The following is an 11327-nucleotide window of genomic DNA, read 5'->3' on the forward strand; positions in this document are numbered from 1 at the left end:
CATTTGAACAAATCCACAGTATTATTCCAACCTCTGAGAATATGTATAAATAGACACAGGAAAGTCACTGACTGCTCTGGGCTTTTAAATGCTATTCAAACACAGCCTTTTACATGGAGCAGGCCATCTTCCATATAACAGACGTTGCTCAAATGCCCTAGCATTGGGTAGATGAACGTCTAGGTTGAGTTTAAGGTGATATGAGTTACAAGTAGTGCATATTATAAAATCAGACATGGGTTAATGTAAATATGTTTATTGGAAGAAAGCAAAGTAAACAAACCAGTACAAAGAGAGAATAAGTTCAATCATAGAAATCAGTGTTTGTAAATTCAAGAATCCATCTTCAGGACAAGTAAAAAATATATTTTTAACAACAGGCAATTCTAATTCAAGTCTGATGTACATAAGGCTTTGCTGGCATGTACTGTCCTTGTAATAAGAGTTGGCACAATAAATCAGTTCTCTGCAAAGCCATGGTAAGCTTCGACAGAAATATTGGAATACATTTAAGAGTAAAGATGGGGTTTCTGAAATCTTGCAAAAACTCAGCATCAATTTCTTCAATGGAGATTAGTTTATGGGATAAACATTTATGTAAAAAAACAAAACGCAGTAGTTTACGAATGGCTTAATTGTTTAGACCTTGGAGCTGTCAATACAAAGGCTATGCAATATAAGGAGTTTTTGATAATTATGGTAGATGTTTCTGGGGTAATATGGCAATTTCTAAACAATTGTTTTATTATTAATAACATTCTGCAATGTAATTAATTAAGATCATATCACTGATGATGAGCATTGTTGCCTCATACAATTGTAGGCACAACACATAGTATAGCCATTTTTTGAAAATGTGGTTTAGTGCAAAAAATCTTTTAATATAAATGCAACCACATTTTGGTGCCAATATCAACTGACACAGTTATTTCAACAGGAATAAAGATCTTTCAGAACCTGGGAGAAACCAAGTACGGCACAGTGTTGCATACTCCTCCTTTCCATCCTCATCCGGGTTCTCTCTCCAGATGCAGTAGTTGAGGGAGGTGGCCAAGCACAGCCATGCCAGGTAGGGTGTCAGGAGCAGGCTGGTAGTGCGATTGACCGGATACCAGGGTGCCATGGTGGCTCCAACAGCACCAGTCAGCATCACTATCTTGATGAGGGCCTGGGGAAGAGACAACACAAAATGGCACATATGTCATGTCACACTCACTGTAGCAGAATGGAGGTGGTTTTTACAATGGACTGTGTCTATGGATCACCTATTGGAAAAATTATATTCAGAGAAAATTCTCATTGAGTGTACTGCTCTTTTTTTGTTTTCATTCATCAACTCCCCATTACCCCAAAACCTGAAGCCATGAGCCCACAACCTTTGCATTATCTTATCACCATTTTCAACTTGTGTGCACCAAAGAAGATGGGAGTTCAGGCACAGTTGAGAGCCAGCTGCAACGCGTAGAGTCCCAAAGGTGCCACAGCATCCTCAGTGAACACCCCACACTCCTTCCACACCAGGTAGGAGCCAAACCTATCAGGGTGATCATCAACAATAAGATGCAAGTCAGTTCCATATTTCATGATCCGTTTAATAAAACAAGTGGGAACATGTTTTTCTGAATGAAGTGTGGGAGCAGATTTTCAACAGATTCAGTTGGGAAACAAAATATATTTTCTAGAATCTATACTGAACAAAAATAAACGCAACAAGTAAAGTATTGGTCCCATGTTTCATGAGCTGAAATTAAAGAATCCAGAAATGTTCCATATGAACAAAAATCTTGTTTCTCATTTTGTGCACAAATTTGTTTACATCCCTATTAGTGAGCATTTCTTCTTTGTCAATATAATCCATCCACCTGAGAAGTGTGGCATATCAAGAAACTGATTAAACAGCATAATCATTACACAGGTGCAACTTGTACTGGGGACAATAAAAGGCCACTCTAAAATGTGCAGTTTTGTCAAAACACAATCCCACAGATGTCTCAAGTTTTGAGGGAGTGTGCAATTGGCATGCTGACTGCAGGAATGTCCACCAGAGCTGTTGCCAGAGAATTTAATGTTAATTTCTCTACCATATCGTTTTAGAGAATTTGGCATTAAGTCCAACCAGCCTCACAACCGCAGACCAGATGTTACCATGCCAGCCTAGGACCTCCACATCCGGCTTCTTTACCTGCGGGATCGTCTGTGACCAGGCACCCGGACAGCTGATGAAACTCGGGAGTATTTCTGTCTGTAATTTAAAAAAATGTGGGGAAAAACTCATTCTGATTGGTTGGGCCTGGATCCCCAGTGGGTGTGCCCCTGCCTAATCGTGAAATCCATAGATTAGAGCCTAATGAATTTATTTCAATTGACTGATTTCCTGATTTGAACTGTAACTCAGTAAAGTTGTTGAAATTGTTGCGTTTATATTTTTGTTCAGTATAGATCGGTGTAGATTTACAGAACCATATTGTTTGACTTACAGTAATTACTATGTGATAACACAGAAGGGGCTTAGGTGATTGTTTTCAACCTAGCTGAGTATGTTGTCTGACACCCACTCCATGCCTGTGTAGAGGGTAGTCCACACTATAGGGAACGCAGAATTGGTTGGACGCCATGGCGGCTTGTTGAGAGTGGGGTACCAAGTCTTCACCTGCTTGCGTGTGATGTAACCTCCATAGAGCCCTCTTAGATGAGGCAGGGCAGTCAGGCAAAGCATTGGCAGCCACAACATGTCTGGAGAAGCGAGGGAGCTGTTAATGATTAGTTCATTTTAAACTGGGTGGTTCTAACCCTGAATTTTGATTGGCTGACAGCCATGGTATATCAGACCGTACACCGCGGGTACGACAAAACATATTTTTACTTCTGTAATTACATTGGTAACCAGTTTATAATAGCAATAAGGCACCTCAGGGGTTTGTGGTATATGGCCAATATATTACGGCTAAGGGCTGTATCCAGGCAGTCCGCGTTGCGTCATGTTATGAACAGCCACACCCCTCGGGCCTTATTGCTTAATTATATACTGGTTAAACCTGTTAATTATTATTCTGTAAAATGTATTAGACTTGCAAAATTAGGCTATAATTTGATGTCTATTATTGCAACTTCAAGGGAAACTTCTATATTGTTAAACTTCAGAATTGGTTTGATGCCATTTCACATACTCTACATGGTGAAAAGTATGTGGACACCTGCTTGTCTAACATCTCATTCCAAAATCATGGGCATTAGTGTGGAGTTGGTCCCCCCTTTGTTGCTATAACAGCCTATACTCTTCTCGGAAGGCTTTCCACTAGATGTTAGAACATTGCTGTGGGGACTTGCTTACTACTCTGTAAACTGGTAATCTCTGTATACCCGTCGCAAGACCCACTGGTTGATGCTTAGGGATCACTCTCCCCCCATCTGAGATATCTACTGCAACCCTCATCCTCCACATACAACACCCGTTCTGCCAGTCACATTCTGTTAAAGGTCCCCAAAGGACACACATCTCTGGGTCGCTTGTCTTTTCAGTTTGCTGCAGCTAGTGACTGGAACGAGCTGCAACAAACAAACTGGACAGTTTTATCTCAATTTCTTCATTCAAAGACTCAATCATGGACACTCTTACTGACAGTTGTGACTGCTTTGCCTGATGTATTGTTGTCTACCTTCTTGCCCTTTGTGCTGTTGTCTGTGCCCAATAATGTTTGTACCATGTTTTGTAATGCTACCATGTTGTGCTGCTGCCATGTTGTGTTGCTACCATGTTGTGGTCATGTGTTGCTACCATGCTGTGATGTCATGTGTTGCTGCCTTGCTACTGTCTTAGGTCTATCTTTATGTAGTGTTGTGATGTCTCTCTTGTCAAGATGTGCGTTTTGTCCTATATTTTTATTTTATTCTTTTTAATCCCAGCCCCCGTTCCCGCAGGAGGCCTTTTGGTGGACCATTATTGTAACTAAGAATTTGTTCTTAACTGACTTGCCTAGTTTTAAAAAAATAATTGAAAATTAGTGAGGTCGGGCACTGATGTTGGGTGATTAGGCCTGGCTTGCAATTGGCGTTCTAATTCATCCCAAAGGTGTTTGATGGGGTTGAGGTCAGGGCTTTGTGCAGGCCAGTCAAATTCTTCCACACCGATCTCGACAAACCATTTCTGTATGGATCTTGCTTTGTGCATTGTCATTGTCATGCTGAAACAGGAAAAGGCCTTCCCTAAACTGTTGCCACAAAGTTGGAAGCACAGAATCACCTAGAATGTTGTTTTATGCTGTAGCATTAAGATTTCCCTTCACTGGAACTAAGGGGCCTAACCCGAACCATGAAAAACAGCCCCAGACCATTATTCCTCATCCACCAAACTTTACAGTTGACACTATGCTTTCGGGCAGGCAGGTAGCGTTCTCTTGGCATCAGTCAAACCCAGATTCGTCCGTCGAACTGCCAGATGGTGAAGCGTGATTCATCACTCTAGAGAATGCGTTTTCAGAGTTCAATGGCGGCAAGCTTAACACCACTCCAGCCAACGCTTGACATTTCCCATGGTGATCTTAGGCTTGTGTGTGGCTGCTTGGCCATGGAAACCATGAACGTTTCCATTTTAATATAACAGCACTTACAGTTGTCGAGGGCAGCTCTAGCAGGGCAAAAACTGACTTGTTGTAAAGGTGGCATCCTATAACGGTGCCACATTGAAAGTCTCTTCAGTACGGGCCATTCTAATGCCTAATGTTTGTCTATGGAGATTGCATGGCTGTATGCTCGATTTTGTACACTTGTCAGCAACGGGTGTGGTTGAAAATGCCGAATCTTATTTGAAGGGTTGTCCACATACTTTTAGTGTATGTTGATGTTGGGGTAGTGCTGAAGATCATGAAAGTGTGTCGCGATACGAAACCTTCAGCCCCGCCCCTTGGCCGGCAGCGGGGTTGCTAGAGGTGGTTAGCGTCCCGTTCCCTGGATTGGACAGGGCACTATAGGTACTTCAGGTTATCTCGGTATAACCAGGACCGCTCGCGTAGCCCTGCCTCTCTTTCTATATCGAAGCGTTGTCCGCGTAGAGAGGTCTTTTGCCTTGTCACTCTCAACGGTCTAGCTCTAGCTGGGATGTGTGAACCCCACCTTTATCCTCTAGACTCTTTGTTTCACCACTAATTGATCCTTGAGTTATTATTAAGCACTAGTCCTACCAGTCTCTATATGATTTCCCTGTGGTTGAGTGTTTCCCCTCTGTGATGTATCTAGTTTAAAGTGTGAAGACCTTTAGTCAACTTAGTCTCACTACTCTGCCCGTCGGCTATGTATCGCTTGGAAAATAAAACTTAGATAGATCGATAAGACAATTAAATGAATCACTACTGGACACACCTTCCTCCTTGTCTTTTAATGGTAACTCATTCTGTCATCGAACATTGATCTCCGTTTCCAGTGTCCCGGTAGCGGGGAGTGTCAGAGTTGTTATCTCCCGTGCCGTTAACTGTCTTTGAGAGAACCGTTTACTCGAGACAAAATAAGACTACCGTTTATTTTTGAAAACACTCTGTTTTTTGTCTTTTACATTTACATTTAAATTTAAGTCATTTGGCAGACGCACTTATCCAGAGCGACTTACAAATTGGTGAATTCACCTTATGACATCCAGTGGAACAGCCACTTTACAATAGTGCATCTAAATCATTTAAGGGGGGGTGAGAAGGATTACTTTATCCTATCCTAGGTATTCCTTAAAGAGGTGGGGTTTCAGGTGTCTCCGGAAGGTGGTGATTGACTCCGCTGTCCTGGCGTCGTGAGGGAGTTTGTTCCACCATTGGGGGGCCAGAGCAGTGAACAGTTTTGACTGGACTGAGCGGGAACTGTACTTCCTCAGTGGTAGGGAGGCGAGCAGGCCAGAGGTGGATGAACGCAGTGCCCTTGTTTGGGTGTAGGGCCTGATCAGAGCCTGGAGGGACTGCGGTGCCGTTCCCCTCACAGCTCCGTAGGCAAGCACCATGGTCTTGTAGCGGATGCGAGCTTCAACTGGAAGCCAGTGGAGAGAGCGGAGGAGTGGGGTGACGTGAGAGAACTTGGGAAGGTTGAACACCAGACGGGCTGCGGCGTTCTGGATGAGTTGTAGGGGTTTAATGGCACAGGCAGGGAGCCCAGCCAACAGCGAGTTGCAGTAATCCAGACGGGAGATGACAAGTGCCTGGATTAGGACCTGCGCCGCTTCCTGTGTGAGGCAGGGTCGTACTCTGCGGATGTTGTAGAGCATGAACCTACCTTACAATCAAACACACTCCAAAATACACAATTGTTACTCGGTCACACACAGCGTTAATCAAAAACATGCAATTTCCTTAATGCTCTATAAAATGCCTGGTACAATGATAACACTTATCTCTACATTAAATGCTTATAATAGTTATTTAATTACCTTTGAGAGATGACGAGGAGACCCACGAGATCAGGAGCGGAGTTTCAATCGGTCAGAGTTCTGAGAATTTAGTTTATGTATTGATCTCTCCCATGAGGAATCGTTGGTTCAACTAAATTTCGAGATTCAAGTTAGCCTGAGTACTCTAACCTGCCCTCAGGCTGGATAGTATTGTCAAATAACCTGCAACCGCGATTCCAAGGCAAGGCACTGTGCTACAACAGTACACGTGTCACTGGGTCAGTCGGAGACAGAGTCAATTCGAACAACTTTCCAACCGTTCTCAGCAGGTGGTAATTCTGCCGTTGATCTACCGCCGTGTCTGGGGCAAGCAACCCGGCCGGTGCTACAGTGTTCCTGGTCAATTAAGACGTTGGCACAACGGTACACTCGGTCCAACGGTATGCTGCACACAGGGTCAACTGGTCGATAGGTAAACGGACTCTTACCCTGGTATCCAGCAAGTTAGCATCTTTAAGTAATTTGAGTCAGGTGGCAATTACCCGAAGTCAAATGGTTGTCTAAATGAATTCAGAATTCAAGAAGTCAGCGCCAAAGTAATGGCAAATGTCTCTTTATATACCTTTTGATTCTCTGCACCCGATCTGCTGCTCCTCCCATTCCCTCAGAGCAGAGAGGGTGATGACATATCTTACAACAGGAAATACTTTTCTTACAGTGCATATATGGGCCTCTGGTCATGACAGAGCCTATTACTCTAGCAACAATGAGGAAATGCTTTTTTTTTTACAGTGCGCATATGGGCCTCTGTTTATGACAGTGCCCTTACTCTATCAGCAATGAGTCTATCAGCTGTTCCCATTCAGAGGTGTCACTTGAGGCAGAGGGTGATTCTTCCTGACACCAGTCAGGTTCAATAGTTGGTTGGCTTGAGTCGTCTTCTGGTGGCTTTGCCCAATCCGGTGATTCAGTAGGCGAGGTCATCTCTGTCTCTACCCTTGGTGGGTAAGACAGGGGAAGAGGACCAGGAGGTAGATCCATTTGGCGTTTTACTACAAGTGACATTGAAAAATTGTGAAATTTCCCATTCAAAATTAGCCTACAATACTTCTAACCTGCCAAACAGCTGAACTTTAAATGGTATTATAAAATAACAAGATGAAATAATTACTTGTAGCCTATAGGCCTGCATTTATAATTTATAAACTACTTGTTAAACTACTTGGTGAGGGTAGGTAACAACATCTCCTCCCCGCTGATCCTCAACACTGGGGCCCCACAAGGGTGCGTTCTGAGCCCTCTCCTGTACTCCCTGTTCACCCACGACTGCGTGGCCACGCACGCCTCCAACTCAATCATCAAGTTTGCAGACGACACAACAGTGGTAGGCTTGATTACCAACAATGACGAGACGGCCTACAGGGACGAAGTGAGGGCCCTCGGAGTGTGGTGTCAGGAAAATAACCTCACACTCAACGTCAACAAAACTAAGGAGATGATTGTGGACTTCAGGAAACAGCAGAGGGAACACCCCCCTATCCACATCGATGGAACAGTAGTGGAGAGAGTAGCAAGTTTTAAGTTCCTCGGCATACACATCACAGACAAACTGAATTGGTCCACTCACACAGACAGCATCGTGAAGAAGGCGCAGCAGCGCCTCTTCAACCTCAGGAGGCTGAAGAAATTCGGCTTGTCACCAAAAGCACTCACAAACTTCTACAGATGCACAATCGAGAGCATCCTGGCGGGCTGTATCACCGCCTGGTACGGCAACTGCTCCGCCCACAACCGTGAGGTTCTCCAGAGGGTAGTGAGGTCTGCACAACGCATCACCGGGGGCAAACTACCTGCCCTCCAGGACACCTACACCACCCGATGTTACAGGAAGGCCATAAAGATCATCAAGGACATCAACCACCCGAGCCACTGCCTGTTCACCCCGCTATCATCCAGAAGGCGAGGTCAGTACAGGTGCATCAAACCTGGGACCGAGAGACTGAAAAACAGCTTCTATCTCAAGGCCATCAGACTGTTAAACAGCCACCACTAACATTGAGTGGCTGCTGCCAACACACTGACACTGACTCAACTCCAGCCACTTTAATAATGGGAATTGATGGGAAATGATGTAAATATATCACTAGCCACTTTAAACAATGCTACCTTATATAATGTTACTTACACCTACATTATTCATCTCATATGCATACGTATATACTGTACTCTATATCACCGACTGCATCCTTATGTAATACATGTATCACTATCCACTTTAACTATGCCACTTTGTTTACATACTCATCTCATATGTATATACTGTACTCGATACCATCTACTGTATCTTGCCTATGCTGCTCTGTACCATCACTCATTCATATATCCTTATGTACATATTCTTTATCCCCTTACACTGTGTATAAGACAGTAGTTTAGGAATTGTTAGTTAGATTACTTGTTGGTTATTACTGCATTGTCGGAACTAGAAGCACAAGCATTTCGCTACACTCGCATTAACATCTGCTAAACATGTGTATGTGACAAATAAAATTTGATTTGATTTGATTTGTTAATGTAGGGCCAGGTGTTTTAGTAGTTTTTTTTCTACCCCGCATTTCGATCCTCCGACCTAGAGAGGCCGAAAAAGCACCTTCTCATACCACGTGAATTACTTGTCACGAGTGCATACCATGATCATCTAACTCAGTGGTTCCCAAACTGTGGGGCGTGTGGTCAGCAGGTCCCCAGCTCCCACAAGGTTCAATTTCGTAATTGGGTAGTGCATCATTTCCTCTTGTCATGTTAGTCATTGCATACCATAAAGAGTGATTTATAACTTGTCTGAGATGTCCAGATCAGCTAGCCCATATTAGAAGAAAAAATGTTGTTACGCAAAAATCACATGAACACACATTAGAAAATGTGCTTTAAAACTGTAAAATGTTCTTTGTACCCCCATGACAAAATGTACAGAATTGCTGGAAATAAGCTTTAAACCTCAAAATTCTCTCCACCAACAAGAGGTGGTGTGATTTTCTGGATTTTTGTTTTAGATTCCGTCTCTCACAGTTGAAGTGTACCTATGATAAAAATTACAGACCTCTACATGCTTTGTAAGTAGGAAAACCTGCAAAATCGTCAGTGTATCAAATACTTGTTCTCCCCACTGTATCTAGCTATATAAACCACAGCCCTCTGCAAACACGCCTTCTCCAATGTTAATTACAAGGAGGTACATATTTCAATTAGGCAAGAGAATATAATGTTACCATTGGTGTATTCAATTGAGAGTTGGGGTGATGTCACCCTATCCCCTTAACAATCCCACCTTCTGAATCCAAGTGTTTGACATGGGGGAGGGGACCAGTAATGTTATGATCAAACTTTATCAATGTAGAAGCAATAGTCATTTTTCATACTTTGTATCATCATAATTTGATCTGGTTTCATCCAAATATCATCCGAATTTCATGAAAAACATGGTTTTTGACTGTTCATGACCTTGGAGAAGTTGTTGGATTGTTATTTCTATAGTAATGAAAATAGGCTAGCCATTTATGTTCTGAAAATATTTTTTACTCTACATTTTCTGATATATAAATGCCTATCATACCGATATGTTTAGAACAGACAAGGAATACATAACATATTTTTGTTGATGTCTTATGTACGGATTATACTTTCACTATATCCTGCACCAGTGGGCGACCCATCATTCCACCTGCATTGAGACCCACATATTTAGCAAAACATATTTTTTTTATGTGTGACATATCAGTTTGTAAAAAATGCATATATCATTGAGTTAATAAAGCCACATACAAACATGGTCTCGTTTTTGTTTTCTTGAGTAAGGCAGCTCTGAAATGCAGGTGTTTCAGCCTAGCTCAGTGCTTTCTGTGGTGGTGGGGCAAGCCAGCAGAAAATATGGAATGTTGCGCCGTAATTGGCTCAGTGTTCTGTCACTCATGGGGACACTACATCATCGCCAAGCATCTAAGGGTAGAGCTATAAAATTCAAGCCCTTTGGGTGCTGCCATAGAGTTACATTAGAAGTACCCATCCAAGACGGATCATGTCAACACCATACTTTCAAAATCTTAGCTAACAGTCATCATCATCTACAATCTACTGGCAAATCCTTTTGAATCCTTGTCATATGAAGAGAAATAATGAAGAGAAATTATAAATGAAACATATCGGTGCTCATTGGCCATTGGACATACATTCAGCAATGAGTGGTTTGGAAGGAATCAGTGGCTAACTGTAAGCATTGCAAAGCAATTATTAGCCTACTATTCAGTGGAATAGCTGTGTGGGCCCAAGTCTAAAATTAAGGGTCTATTTCCCTAATTTAAAATGATAAACATTCAACATTGGCAGTATCTGCTGTAAAAACAGTTATCTTTGTGTAGAGGCCAAGGTCTGGCCCTGGGGTCATCTCTCCCTGGTACCTTATAGAACAGAAACATTAACTCATCCTCTGGAATGCTGTATCACCCAAAGACATTGTAAATCTTCCAGAGGCCCATCCTCAGTAGAACAAACACAGATGAGCGTTCTAACAACCCTTTATTCTGTTGCCTTAAATAACCATTTGATGCTGTCAGGATTTGGCCAGGGTTGTTCCGGGTTTTTGTCAGTAGATGTCCCCATTGTGCTTTTTGTCCCTGTGTTTTTCCCTTGATCCCCATTATTGTTTGCACCTGTGTCTCGTTTCCCCTGATTGTATTTAAACCCTTTGTTTCCCTCAGTTCTGTGCTCTGTGTTTGTATGTTAGCACCCTGCCCTAGTGTTCTGTGTGCTCTTGTCGATTCCGGGTGACGTTCTTGTGGTATTCTGTTTTTTGTTTTTGTTTATTTTTGGTGAGTTTCTTTTGAGTTCTTTTGTGTTTTACCTACCACCTTTTGGATTTGCCATTTTTGTATTTTAGGATTTTTTCTTTATTAAATACACCGTCTTAAGT

The 11327-nt window shown here is 42.6% G+C and overlaps 1 pseudogene; it reads right to left on the reverse strand.

Annotated features, from left to right (window-relative positions):
* Nucleotides 1-262: 262 nt before the first annotated feature.
* On the reverse strand, nucleotides 263-7092 carry LOC135541531 (translocator protein-like; annotated as a pseudogene).
* Between the last annotated feature and the right edge of the window lie 4235 nt (nucleotides 7093-11327).

Source organism: Oncorhynchus masou, chromosome 6, assembly GCF_036934945.1.
Source record: "Oncorhynchus masou masou isolate Uvic2021 chromosome 6, UVic_Omas_1.1, whole genome shotgun sequence".
Lineage (NCBI taxonomy): Eukaryota > Metazoa > Chordata > Actinopteri > Salmoniformes > Salmonidae > Oncorhynchus > Oncorhynchus masou.